This window comes from Poecile atricapillus, chromosome W, assembly GCF_030490865.1.
Source record: "Poecile atricapillus isolate bPoeAtr1 chromosome W, bPoeAtr1.hap1, whole genome shotgun sequence".
Taxonomy (NCBI): Eukaryota; Metazoa; Chordata; class Aves; order Passeriformes; family Paridae; genus Poecile; species Poecile atricapillus.
Window position 1 is genome coordinate 32,877,182 of NC_081288.1, and position 12,646 is coordinate 32,889,827.

The following is a 12,646-nucleotide window of genomic DNA, read 5'->3' on the forward strand; positions in this document are numbered from 1 at the left end:
AGGAATTAAACACATCTGCTTAATTTGTAACTGAGCCTTATTGCAGCTGATTTTTAGGGTTTCTGAATCCAGTTCCAAGCAAAAATCAGTGGGATTTAAGGCTGTGGCAGTAGGAGCAAGTTTGAAAACTTAATGGTGAAATAAGGTAGTTTCTTCCCTGACACCTTACTGAGTTACTGTGGCAGAACAGAGGAGTTTACAGCAAATTGTTTAACAGACCATGAAGAACTTTGCTGCGTATATCTTAGTTTGTGCTCCTAGATTTGAGTTCCCTTGTATGGAAAGTTAGCATCTAGTTTCTAGACTTAAACATTAGAACGGTATGTTTAGACATTAATTACCATGTTTTCACTATATAGGGCTTGTCCCAGAGTTTGTCCTGCCTTTGAGAACCAAGTAACCAGCACAAGTAGCCAACCTACTGTTAAATCAGAACATTGTTTTACATGAATTTCTGATATTTTTCTGTCTTCTTTTACTTGCTTTTCCTTCCAAGTTGTTTATGAGCTTGCTGTTGAAAAAGTTCCTTTCAATCTGTCATTTAAAGCGGATTTTAGTTTTACTTTACAATGATTTGTTTTTCAAGTATGAGGTGTTACTATTCCAGTTGTATAGTTGATTATCACTTTTTGTGTCACCTAAAAGACTTGACCAAAAAACCAAAAGCAAAAGAACCTCAGAAGTTACATTTTTTAATTCATTGTGTATTTAAAATTTTGTCATCTTTTTTTTATTCTTTTTCAGTTTCCAGCTTGAGCTGAAAAACTGACCACTGTATACTGATGTTAAATGTTTGGAAACGAGAAATTCAGAGGACTGTATAACAGCATCAGTGTAACAGACCTCCTGTGTATATTTGAACCTATTGGTCAGTGGCTGCTTAAGACCTTCCTGATGCTGAAGGTCTGATGTCATGTTCCAAGTGACTTATGCAGTCAGCAGTGCAGGTATGTCAGGAGAGCTGTAATTGGCAGTAGACAGAAAATATTAGTTAGTTGGTCTTTTAAAGAAATAATTCTTCTACGTAGCTTTCATAGCCCTTAAAGTGAGTTGAAAAGACAATAAATATCCATCATTAACACTATTGACATCCTTGCTTTTCCTAACTTTTGAGCTGCTGTTAATTTTGTTTTTCAGACTGAGGAAATGGGAGGGTGAATTTGGGAAGTGAAGTCGACAGGAAGATGACACAGTGCTGATAAAGTAAAGTAAGGTATATTGGGCTGTCTTAAGCCACAGATGGTTCTTCTGAAATGTGTAGAGACTAAATTTGGAAATTATCTGTTTCTGTAGCCATTCACTGTAGTTCATGCCAGACGGTTTGTATCTGTATATGGATACCAGTTACAGCAGGAAATCAAGGAAGTCACCTGCCTTCACTGTGTCCCTGTTTTTTCATGACATTACCCTTTAATTCTGGCAACCACAAGACAGTACCATGTCTTACTACAGAGATATTTAAATAGCAATCACTTTAGGACTCCATCTTATATGGAAATACTTAAATTAACTTGAAATTAATTAACATCAGTCAAATATCCTTATCAGTACAGATTCAGCAGCAAAGAATCAGCACAGATTAACTTTCTGAATTTGATTTTCAGGCAGGCTTTGCAGTTGTGCCAAGTTCTGTAGCTTCACTGCTGAAGTGCCTGCAGGCCACCTATGTAAGTATACCTTGGTACAATACAGTCATGCCTTGCTGGAAATGTAAGCATGTCCTGTTAGCCTGGATAGCACCAAGCAGAATGGGCTTCTTTTGTGGTCACAGTCTTTTACTATAACCTTGAGATAACTTATATAGCTGGCATATTTTGCAATTTTTTGTCTCCAAAATTTTATGGAGGAATATCTGAGTTCCAATGGCTTAAAACTAGATGAAGATTGAAATAAGTTTTGAATGTATCAGCAAAGTCGTATCACTAACATTAGTGATTAGAAACAACCTGTTGGGAAAAAAAAATAGTGATTAGAAACAACAGGTTGGAATGAAGTTTTGAGCTTATGTGTGTGGAACTGGTGGCTGCTGCAAAATAAGTAAGCTATTAACTCTAGGTCTGTGGCACTCATTGAATTTCTTGCCATTAGCAATGTACTTTCTAGAGAGATCTGGATTTGTTGCATTGGAATAGTGAAAATACTTGCGTTCAGGAAGGAAGCACTAAATGGAGAGTGTTGGAAATCTAACAACTGAAAGTTTAATAGTGTCAGTTTAAATACTTCAGAAGGCACATGACTAATAATTTAACTAGTGGTTAGGAAGGCTTTATGAATTTGGAAAGTCTCTTGATGACTTCTATACTTAATCCTGTTTTCTGAACTGAGTGCTGTGACATAACTGAATAGTTTTCTAGAAAACCCCCAAGTGCTATTGAGGCTTTCATGCTGAACACATAGCAACAATAAACTAGAAGTATCCAGGTGTCATGGTAAAGGATAAGATGCAAAAGCTATCATGTATCATGATACATGATATTTATGAGCTGAAACCCTTCTAAGTTTCTGTTGAAAAGGAAAGTAGTTGCAACTTGACAGTTTTAGAATTTTTTTTTTTAGATGTGGTAATAATACACTCATTTTCATGGTCTTATTTAGATCCATGTATTACTTGAATCCACGTGTTAATGAGATTAATCACAACAACATTTGCTTTAAAAATATTTTTAAAAGAAAGGCTGAATTGCTCTCAAGAGATCTCATTCCTTTTAGAAGTGTATTTTATGATAGGAGGAATCACCCCATTTACTTCTTCCCCTATTACCGAGTACTTGTGCAGATGGTGAGAATGGACACCCAACTTCCACCTGGTTAGACAGATTCCTAAGGACAGAGGAATCGTACCCATGGTAGTTAAAGTTGTATATTTTTACAGTAATAAATTCTAAGTAGTAGCCACTGTTGACATTTCAGTATCCTCTTGAAAAAAGGAAGAGACCTTATTTCTTAGGACAAGATTTTACAATGTATTCAAATATAGGAATATATCTGCAGGAAATAAATAGTGGGAAGTGAAATTTATACATTTAAAATAAATAGTGGGAAATTTAATGTAGGCATAATGTGGGCAATAGAGATGGGGAGGGGTCCAGTTTTACATTCCCTCTGAGCTTCATCCAATTTAAGGGCTGCTCTGTATTCTGTCAGTTAAAACATTTCCTGAGGGACTTTTCCAAAGTGATTGGGCCAGATTATTGAAAATTTATACTTTTACTTCTATCCACTTCTGGTCCCAATCTAATGGTATGTTCCCATATAGCCCCACCACTGAAGATCTTCCATATGAATGGGAGAAACTATGATCACCGTGTCTTCTATTTGTTTCACTGAATAACACAAAAGCAAACATATGAAGTTTTGTTCTCTGAATTCATAGCAAAAGTACCATGGATTTTAGTGGTATTAAGATTTTACTACTGGTATGCTTATTGGTCCCTCTGAACTTTCTTTTCTCTGCACTTCTGCCCTGTTGTGTTGTCAGGTTTTTTGGGAACAAGAGGAAGTGGTTACTCTTTTGTTTAAGCCAATAAATCTGAATAGGGTTTTGTTGAGACTAGAGTTAAAGCACTGCTTGAGGTTGCTGCTGTAATATATATTAAAACAGTCTAAGAAAGTACCAGCCTACAGTTATTTACTGTACCATGTTTCACACATGTAACAGGATTCTAGAGGCAACAGACAGCTGTTCTGACAGGTGATTTGAAAACAAAACATTAAAACTGTCATTCTGGCCCTACCAGACCATAGGACTAATGGAGCAGATACTGCTTGCTTTGCCATAAATTCACTAAAACTGTCAACACTATTGGAAACTGCTGATATTTGTGGGACTATTGTCAACTTCAATCATACTTCTGTCAGAGTAAGTAATTTATTTGCCACAGTAACTGACTGGTGGTGTCTTTGCTGGAGGAGTTAAAAGAGCTGTAAATCCTACTCCCCTTCCCTGCCATTAGCAGCACGCAGTGTGGTGTGGACTCCTCATGGCACAGTGGGACACTATCACGTGGCTGTATGAAGTATATCAATACATGAAGCACGTGTTTCCAGTGCTGGTCATGATTCTAGACTAACATGACTCATTGAGACTTTGGGGTTGGAGTGTGTGGGCAAAGGTGAGAGGGGAAAAAAGAGAATAAACCCCAATTGTTAAATTGTTTAGGCTTTTCATAATGTTTCCATTACAAGCAGGAAAAGGTAAAGAATAAATTGCACAAAAATTGAGCCAGAAGTTTGCAAGCTGTGCTCTGCAGGCAGAGTTCTGTTGACTTAATCAGATGAAATTCCTGCAGAAAGCCTTCTCCTTTGCCAGTGAAGTAAGTCTAATAGCCTTTCAGGCTAAAACAAACTTTTAAGGATTTGTAACAACAGCACTATGGTTCTACAGAGACAACAATATGTCCATAAATTGAAACTAGTCATCTGACAGTCTCCATTTGTCTGACCTACTTTCTACTCTGTAAACAACCACAAGAAGAAAATTTGGGGATGAGAGAAGGGGCAGTTGTAGGACAGACAAGAGAGGCAGAATGTTATGTAGGTTACACACGCTTTGTATCTCATAATTTATAACCAGAAGAAAATGAGAGAAGGGGAATGATCAAAGAATACTAGTGTCTGATGAAACATAAGAAGAGTGGTTCCTTCCTCCTGGCTCTCACCAGTGACTGATGTAGGGGTGGCTATCTTAAGGGTCACCATAAGGATCTCACTGCTTTTTATCTTCCTAAAATGGATGAAAAAAAATCCATGTTCTGAGAAAAATTTCTTTCTCAAGTGCTCATGTTCCCTTTTCCAAATGTTGCTATCCCCAAAACCAGGATGGCAGAAAGTGTGCCAGCATGTCAGTTATCCCAGTCTGGTTCTAGGCTAGTTTTGTTTATGTACCAGATGGTGAGGTGGAGCAGCTGAAGATACTTTGCCACACTGCTCTATGCACCTAAACATTGCCTTTTTGGCCTCATTGATTATGTAGCTGAAGCTAGAACCTATGTAGTGTGAACTGCTCAGTCACATTCTACAGCTAGCAGCCATAAAAAAAATCTTACTTGGTGTTGGTTTGGGATATTTGGGATATAAAATGTGCTGATTAGTAGGTCCTGGAAATCGCTGTTCTTTCTAACAAAGACACTGGAATCCTTCTATTGAATTGAAAACTCAAGGTACTGTTTTCTTAATAATTGCACCTTTTTTTTCTGTGCTTTTCATTACTTATGGCTAGTTGTCCATGGCTAGTTAACCTGCTGCAAAACCTATTAAAAGTCTTACTGAGGCTAGGAAATTTACTGTTAATACTAAAACAGCTCAGTTTGCATCACTGCCAACACAATGCACATCCTGATCTGCTCTGGCTTTTGACATTCAGGGAAATAATTAACTAGTAAACTTGTATGGTTTTCCTCATGAATGAATTCTGCAAGAGATACATGTGTAAGTACAGCTTCAATGCGTAGACAAGGCAAATACGCAATCATTCAAAAGCACCATAATGTTCTCTAAAATATTGACAGGTCAAGTAAATAAAGTTATGAAAAACGTTGATTCCAGCAGACCTATGTGTAAAGGGAGCCCTAAAAGTCAGTGAGAGCTTGGAGCTGGTGCAGTACTTAGCACTCAGTTATGAAATAACTGGGCAATAAGATACAGTGGCCACGTGAGCACAGTAATTATAACACTTGGCAGTGCTTATGTGATGACTGACCTCTTGCCAGTGCGAAATGCAAGAGCTGTGCCATTCAGCTAAGGAGCAGAAGTTCTAGAGCAGGAAGCAGGAATAACCCATGTTCTCTCTGGATTTCCAAAGGAGAAAGGATGTTTGCACATAGTGAGGACTAGAGTGCCATTCAGTTTCCCTATCTCCCTAAGGGCTGCTCTGCACTGCCCTATCTCCACCATCCTTTCCTCTTCCTTCCTCACCCATCCAATGGACATGTAACTTTGCTGGTGAGCATGGAGGCAGTCCAGTTCTCAGCAGTTCTATTCTATAATAATATAAAACCTTACTGTAAATAAAATTTTAATGGAGAGTATTTTTCTTTAAAACATTCTCTTGCTTTGCTATTTGCACTGCTATTGCATCTTGACTATGTGAGGAGTGATAATCACAGCTTTGCTGGTTTTTGCAGCTTTGCCAGGGAAGTAGGTGATAATATGGCAGCTTTCACAGGCAACTTGCATGAAATCTTTAAAAATGTGAGCTTGAGTCTAGGCTTTGGAAAGCCTAAAGAATGAAAAAAGGGCAGTAGGGCATGGCAGAGATGAAGATGCCTCCCTTCTAGAGCATGTAAAAGCTGAGATAATCTGAGACCATTAGCACATAACATTTTTATAGGGCTGTTCTATAGTTAGTTATTGCTTTTATTCTAGCCTCTAGGTGACATATTGTAACTGGGATTGATGGGATAACTACCAGTGTCAAAGAGACCAAGTACTCAGGGTTTGTCAGAAACAGCCTGAAAAAAAAGATGGAAAGAAGAAAGTCCTTCCCCATGCTAAAAATATAGGGTTAGTCACAGAAAACCTGTAATAGAAAGGTTTTATAAGCAGGAGTGGAAGTAGTGAAAGCCACGCTATGAAATTTCAGGGCATTGGTCTTTCCATTAGCTGCTCATATGGGAGGAATACCTGGAAAAATCCCAACAGGAGAGCTTATAGCCTCTTTTCACTTACCCTTTTTTTCCTTTCTTATGTAGGATCAAATGAAGAAGATTTGATCTCTGATTCTGCCCTGCTTTTCCCTTGGTGAAAGGAAAGTAGTCAAGACCACCTAACTAAAAGAGCAGTGTTTTGTTATCTGTTTTAATCTAGGCTTGTGGATTACTGTAACTCAAGCCACAAAAAAGCACAAAGATGTAGTGCCTGATAAAAAATGAGCAGCAATGACTCCTATACATGTCATACCTATGTGATTATTTCTCTGTGTTTGCTGATTCATACAAAGCTACTCTACAGCAGAGAGTTCATACAGTACCCCAGCTGTGGTATCCAAGTTCACAGTACTTTGCCAGCTAGATCTACTGAATTCTCGTGCTAATAAACAGGGTTTGGCTGCTAACATGTTGTTTGCGTTATTCCTTACCAAAGGTGTGGAAGATCATAATTTTGTGCAAACCTTAGTACTGGCAGACAATCAAAATAATACTAAGAGGTGCTTTGGCAAATTTAGCTTAGCTTTCAGAAATACCTCTTTATAAGGTCCATCTAATGTGCATGAGCTCTATGTCACCAGTGGGATATTCAGGGTGAGCATTTCAATAAAGGCCTTAAAGAAAACTGTCCTCAATAGACTATTTTTTCTATAGTGTATCTTTGGGTTCACAGGGAACTCAGCTGTTTATACTGGTGTCCAGAAACTGTTGCCAAGGTTTTGTTTGCCTAATATAAGAAAAAAGGAGCGTTAGGTCAAATGCTTGAATTACAGCACAGTAAAAAAATATTTATGAAGCCTTTATGAAGGAGGTTTAATCCACAGTTCCTTTTTGAAAAAATGAAATGGAAGATCATTCAAAACTTTTCTATAAACATTGTAAGAAAATATTATAAACATATAACATATATTTTCAAGAATAAATTACTTTTTCCTCTCTATTATCCTCTGTCCTACAGTGGTAGGATAATATCTAGGCATGTGATATGGCTTGAGAGCCTTGTACTTTATGATGATCTTGATTCAGAAACTGTTTTTCAGCCATAGGAAACACTTTTTGACTGTGGTACAACCTAGTGACAGACTATCTCTTCAAATTTGACTCCTGTAGCAGCAGATGCAGTCTTGTGCATCTTGACAGTGAGTGACTGGCTGAATCAGCATCAGTTGAAACGATTTGCTGTATAAATTCTTTTATACCTAAGCATTCTTTCACCATATAAATTCTCTACTGGCTTTTATGTCAGTAGATTAAGCCATATGATGATTTAGCCACGTGCCCTGTTAGTAGATTCTAAAGCAGGCCTAGAGCACAGATATTTCAGCACTTCCCAATCAATGTTGTGATTAAACTGTCTGCCTGCAATGTTGATGAGTGGGGAAGAAGCGACAAAGGAAGCCTGCCAGTAAACAAACTTCATTGCAGAAATCTTTTCACAAATGTCAACATATGAAAGAAAATGTGACATAAAAGTGCATGTGTGAATTAACAGCTCCCAGTGACACTCATGGAAGTTCCACATATACAGGAGAAAAATAGACTGGTTGGGTAGAGAATTAATGTAATATATAACAGACCTGCTGCAGTTTTCCTTCTTTGATTCTGAGTTGGTCATTTAGTCACTGAGGCTTCACTGACTGCTGTAAGTGTGAATTATGCTGCTGGCTGACACAGGGTGGGAAGTCTCCCATGTTTGTGCCTATGCTGTGCCCGAGTGAGCTGGACTCCTGATTGATCACTCGCCCATTTCTATAAAGACATGTTGTTACCTTTTGATAAGTGGGTCTCCTAGCCTGTCTAAATCTCCTATCATTCCTTTTGCAGTGTGTACTTTAAGTCTATTACGAAGTGGTTAGCAGCTATCTTGCAAGAAGGGCAGATGGGATAAATTTTGATGTCCAGCTAAGTGCAGCATGGCCACCCTGCTTTTATGATCTGTACATGTGTACACTTTGACCCTTGTTAAGGGAAACATAGGTCTGAGTCTTCCTTATATCTGCCTCATGTATATGACTGAATTTGAAAGTTAAACCAAAGCACAATTTTGAGGTCAATATATGTCTGTACTTCATTTCCCCAGCTCCAAAACTGGATGGAATAGAACCTTGCTGCTATTTCACTCCTAATAATGGCATCACTGCAAATTAAAATGAAAGGCTGAAGTGCTTGAGTACTGCTGTGACTGGGATCGTGAAAGCATCATATGTGATTGTATTGCAGGTTTGCTTCTTGTTCCTATAGCAACATCCAGGCAAGGATCTCAAGGCTCTTTACAAGTATTCATGAATTAAGCCTGTGAGGTCAGGGATGGCGATTATTCTTGTTTACAAATAAGGAAATGCAGAGGTTAAACTGCTTGATCAAGGTCACACAACAAATCTGTGTCCAAGCCAAGAATAAAAGCTGACTCTGGTCTGTGCTTCAGTCACCAGCTGATATTCTCTGTTTGAAGGGCTGAGGGGAAAGCCTTGTACAAAGTCTACAGATTTGTTCATTCAAAATGTACATTCCAGCTCAGACTGCCTCACTTAAGTGACCTTATATTTTTATCTCTTTGTCTATCTAAACTTTGCCCTTGTAAAAACATCTTTATATACAGTCAAAGCAGGAGTAACAAGATCTTGACAACAGTTTTGCAAATCTCTGACAAAGCAAAACTGAAGCCTATGCTACAAAAATTTTAACGATCTCTCCATGTGTGATTGCTAATTCTTCAGTGGCAACCAGATTAAAAGGTCCAGAACATACCTGATTGATTTCAGTGACTACATAGACCAAAAAACCCAAATGTATTTTTACTAGGAACAAGTATGAATTCTCTCTGGAGTTACCACAGAGATAATGTATTTTATGATGAAAAAATAGGGTTTGTTGATAGGCAACAACAAATACAAGTGCACTCTCCTGAGTTTCTTTTTAAATCACAGGAAGGGAAAAACTGTAAACTCTGAAAGTTTATTTTGGTATCCAGCCTCTGCTCCCCCTTTTGAACGTAGTGCTTGCCAGTGCCAGAATGTTGTGAACTGAGATAGTAGAGGAGAACAACAGCCACGCTTTTTTAACTCCATCGTCCCACTGGATGCTGTTTGTAGGATCAAAGAGTGGAAAATAACAAGTGTACTCTTAGGAATGTCCTTTTCTAGTCTGGGCTAAATAGTGTAAAATGCTTTCTTGCTTACTCTCTCTTAGGCATATGGATGTCTGACCCAAGTCATGCTTTTTCTATATACCATTCCTTACAGTTATTAGGTGGATGTTGGGCTGCTTGTTAGCTATATCCTTGTGGTCATGCTCTTTTTTTTGTTTGGGTGGCCGTGACTGAGAATTTTACACTGCTTAGAGGAATGGTTTGCTACTGTTTTCTCAGGATCATTGGCTACTATGGCTGTGTTGGAATTCTGCTGAAGAACAAGTCAGCTGGGTGAATATAAGTAATTTAGTGAGAAAAAGTCTTGTGAGAGTCAAGGATCACGTTTAGCAACATTTGCAAGTCTAAAATGTTCACAGAAGCGCTAAGCAGAAAGTAGGCTTATTGGACTAGCTTTATTGCTTAAAAGGAGCTAAAGCAGGGGTGGGTTAAGGACAGGAAAGGGAAGGATCAGCACTTCCCCCTGAAAGATAAAGCAGACCTGGAAGTGAAATAGCCATATCAATATGTATACTTTTATTTATATCTAAATATAACTAGATATATCTAGATATTTTTATAGATATAGATATAGATATAGATATAAATATTTTTATAGATATTTTTATAGATATAGATATAGATATAGACAGAGACAAACATAAACATAAGCATAAGCATAAACATTAACATTAACATTAACATTAACATTAACATTAACATTAACATTAACATTAACATAAATATATCTGCCAGTTGGAATGAATATCTTATAATATTCTCAGTTTCTTAGAAATCTTGCATACATGAGCATTAAAATATGTGAGACACTGAAAGGATAAAGTGTAAGAGTCACATAGGGTCTGCTATCAGCCTGCATTTTGATCACTTTGTTGAGTGACAGCTGCAGCTCAGCTGTTGCTGTGCCCTCTGAGCTGGGCAGTGGGAGATTGGGATGACTTGGCCTCAGTGCAGGGTGCTACTTTTTTTTTTTTATTAGCTTACTTTTCAAATGTTTCACTAATCTTTTTCTGAAACTTTTGTAGCAATCAGACTTGCTTGGGAATTTGTAGCCAAATGACTCAATATTATCAGTACCTCACTTTAGAAAGGACCACTTTGTATGCTGCACTGGGGTACTCAGCCTGACTTTTTCAGGTGATTTTGACTGATTTTTGATAATTTTTTTACAGCTTAGAGAAAGTGAAATGGGAAAAATGCAGAAATTAAATGGGAAAATGAACTAAGATTTAACTGTGACTCTCTGCTTGGCAATCTCAGACACGGGCCATTAGTTCTTCCTTTCAAAAATGATATCCACATTAACCTCACAGAGATCTTTACACCTGTAGCAATAAATGTTTAGGTGGGAATACTTTAAATAAATGAAATTACAGGCTTTACTTTAAGAAGATCTACTGATCTTTAATTGCATTGAGGTTTTTGAGAGAAGATGGCTTCTTCTCTATATTTATAGTTTTTCTCTGCTTTCACAGGTTCGAGATGAAGTGAACCACTGTAATGGTATCTGTGGGGAAGTCTACCTTATTTTCATTTCTTTGCTCTCCTGCTGCTTTTGAAAGAAGGAAATTCTGCTTGCCAGTCAGCATGTTGGAGCTTGATGGGAGATGGGTAGTTCAGAAGTGCTGAGTAGAGATTTGATTCCACTGAATACACTGGGTCTATGATCCACGGTCTGGGGTTTCACCTCCTGGGAATGCAAATGCCTACCATTTTCCAGACTAACCTGAAATTTCTCCCAACATTGAGCAAGGTGCATCAGTGATGTAAAAGGCACCAAAGAAACCCTTCACTGCATTTGGAAACAGATTAACAAATGTCACAGACGGCACTCTAATAGTTAACTACATGTCAGTGTGAAGTTATGAGCCTCTTTGTCTAGCCACCACACAAAGCTGATAAATCTAATGGAAAGGTTTTGCAGAATGTACAACTGGGGTCCTGATGGCTGGTCGAGGCATTTTCCTAAATGTCAGTTGAGTTGCCGCCCAAACTCAGCTGCACTTTATCTAAACCATCCTCTTCTGAACTCTTGTAGTCACAGAAGATCCTAGTCAAGTAAATGTACCCCTGTTATTCTGCAGCTTTGATGATCAACCAAAGAACAGTATCAAACTTACCTTGCTAATATGAAATGCAGCCTATCACTATATATAATTTTCTGATAGCTTGAAGTGCTTTTCTGAAATACATTCCTGGAGCTAAGTAGAGGAGCCAGCTTATTGGTAATTTATCTGATCTGATCTGGCTGATCAGATTTACCTTATTCTGAAAAGATTAATGAGATGAACTCTGAATTTTCTTAACAGCTTCAGTGCAAATCCTTTATATCTGTAGTGACTAGCTATGAAGCTTTGTTAGGGATAATAAGGGGTGCAAGCTTATCTCTAGTGTCTGTGGAGACTAACCCTGGTAAGTAAGAAGACTAACGCAAGAACAAAGGTGTTTGTGGAATATACCACAGCTGCCCACCATACATGATATTATTTTTCCTGTTGTGGTAGAGCAGAGTGGACTAGAAGAACCTTTAAAGAAGCTGAATGCACCAGATTCTTTCATGTCTGGTAACACCTCTACGAGTGGTCTGATTTAAATAAACCTAATAAACATGTCTGAAGCAAAATACTGCTCAGACATCATGTGGCCTTTAGAGAGAAACTGATGGAAGAAATTCTACACTCAGGCTGTCACTCACTCAGTTGTTGACACAACTGTTTGGGGGATTGTGAACTGGATCAGGCAACCAGATAAGGTTAAAAATAATACAAACGAAAAGGGATCAGGAGAAGGTACCAGCTTACTTCTGTGGAAGGGGAAAGGTTTTGGACTTCTCTGAGCTGTGCTGTGCTTTTGG

At 38.1% G+C, this 12,646-nt stretch overlaps 1 long non-coding RNA gene across 1 annotated transcript; it reads left to right on the forward strand.

Annotated features, from left to right (window-relative positions):
- The first annotated feature begins 750 nt into the window (after positions 1 to 750).
- LOC131592423 (uncharacterized) lies at positions 751 to 1,668 on the forward strand. Its single transcript, XR_009280604.1, has 3 exons — positions 751 to 947; positions 1,138 to 1,213; positions 1,605 to 1,668. It is a non-coding gene; the product is annotated as an uncharacterized LOC131592423 (long non-coding RNA).
- Positions 1,669 to 12,646: the final 10,978 nt, after the last annotated feature.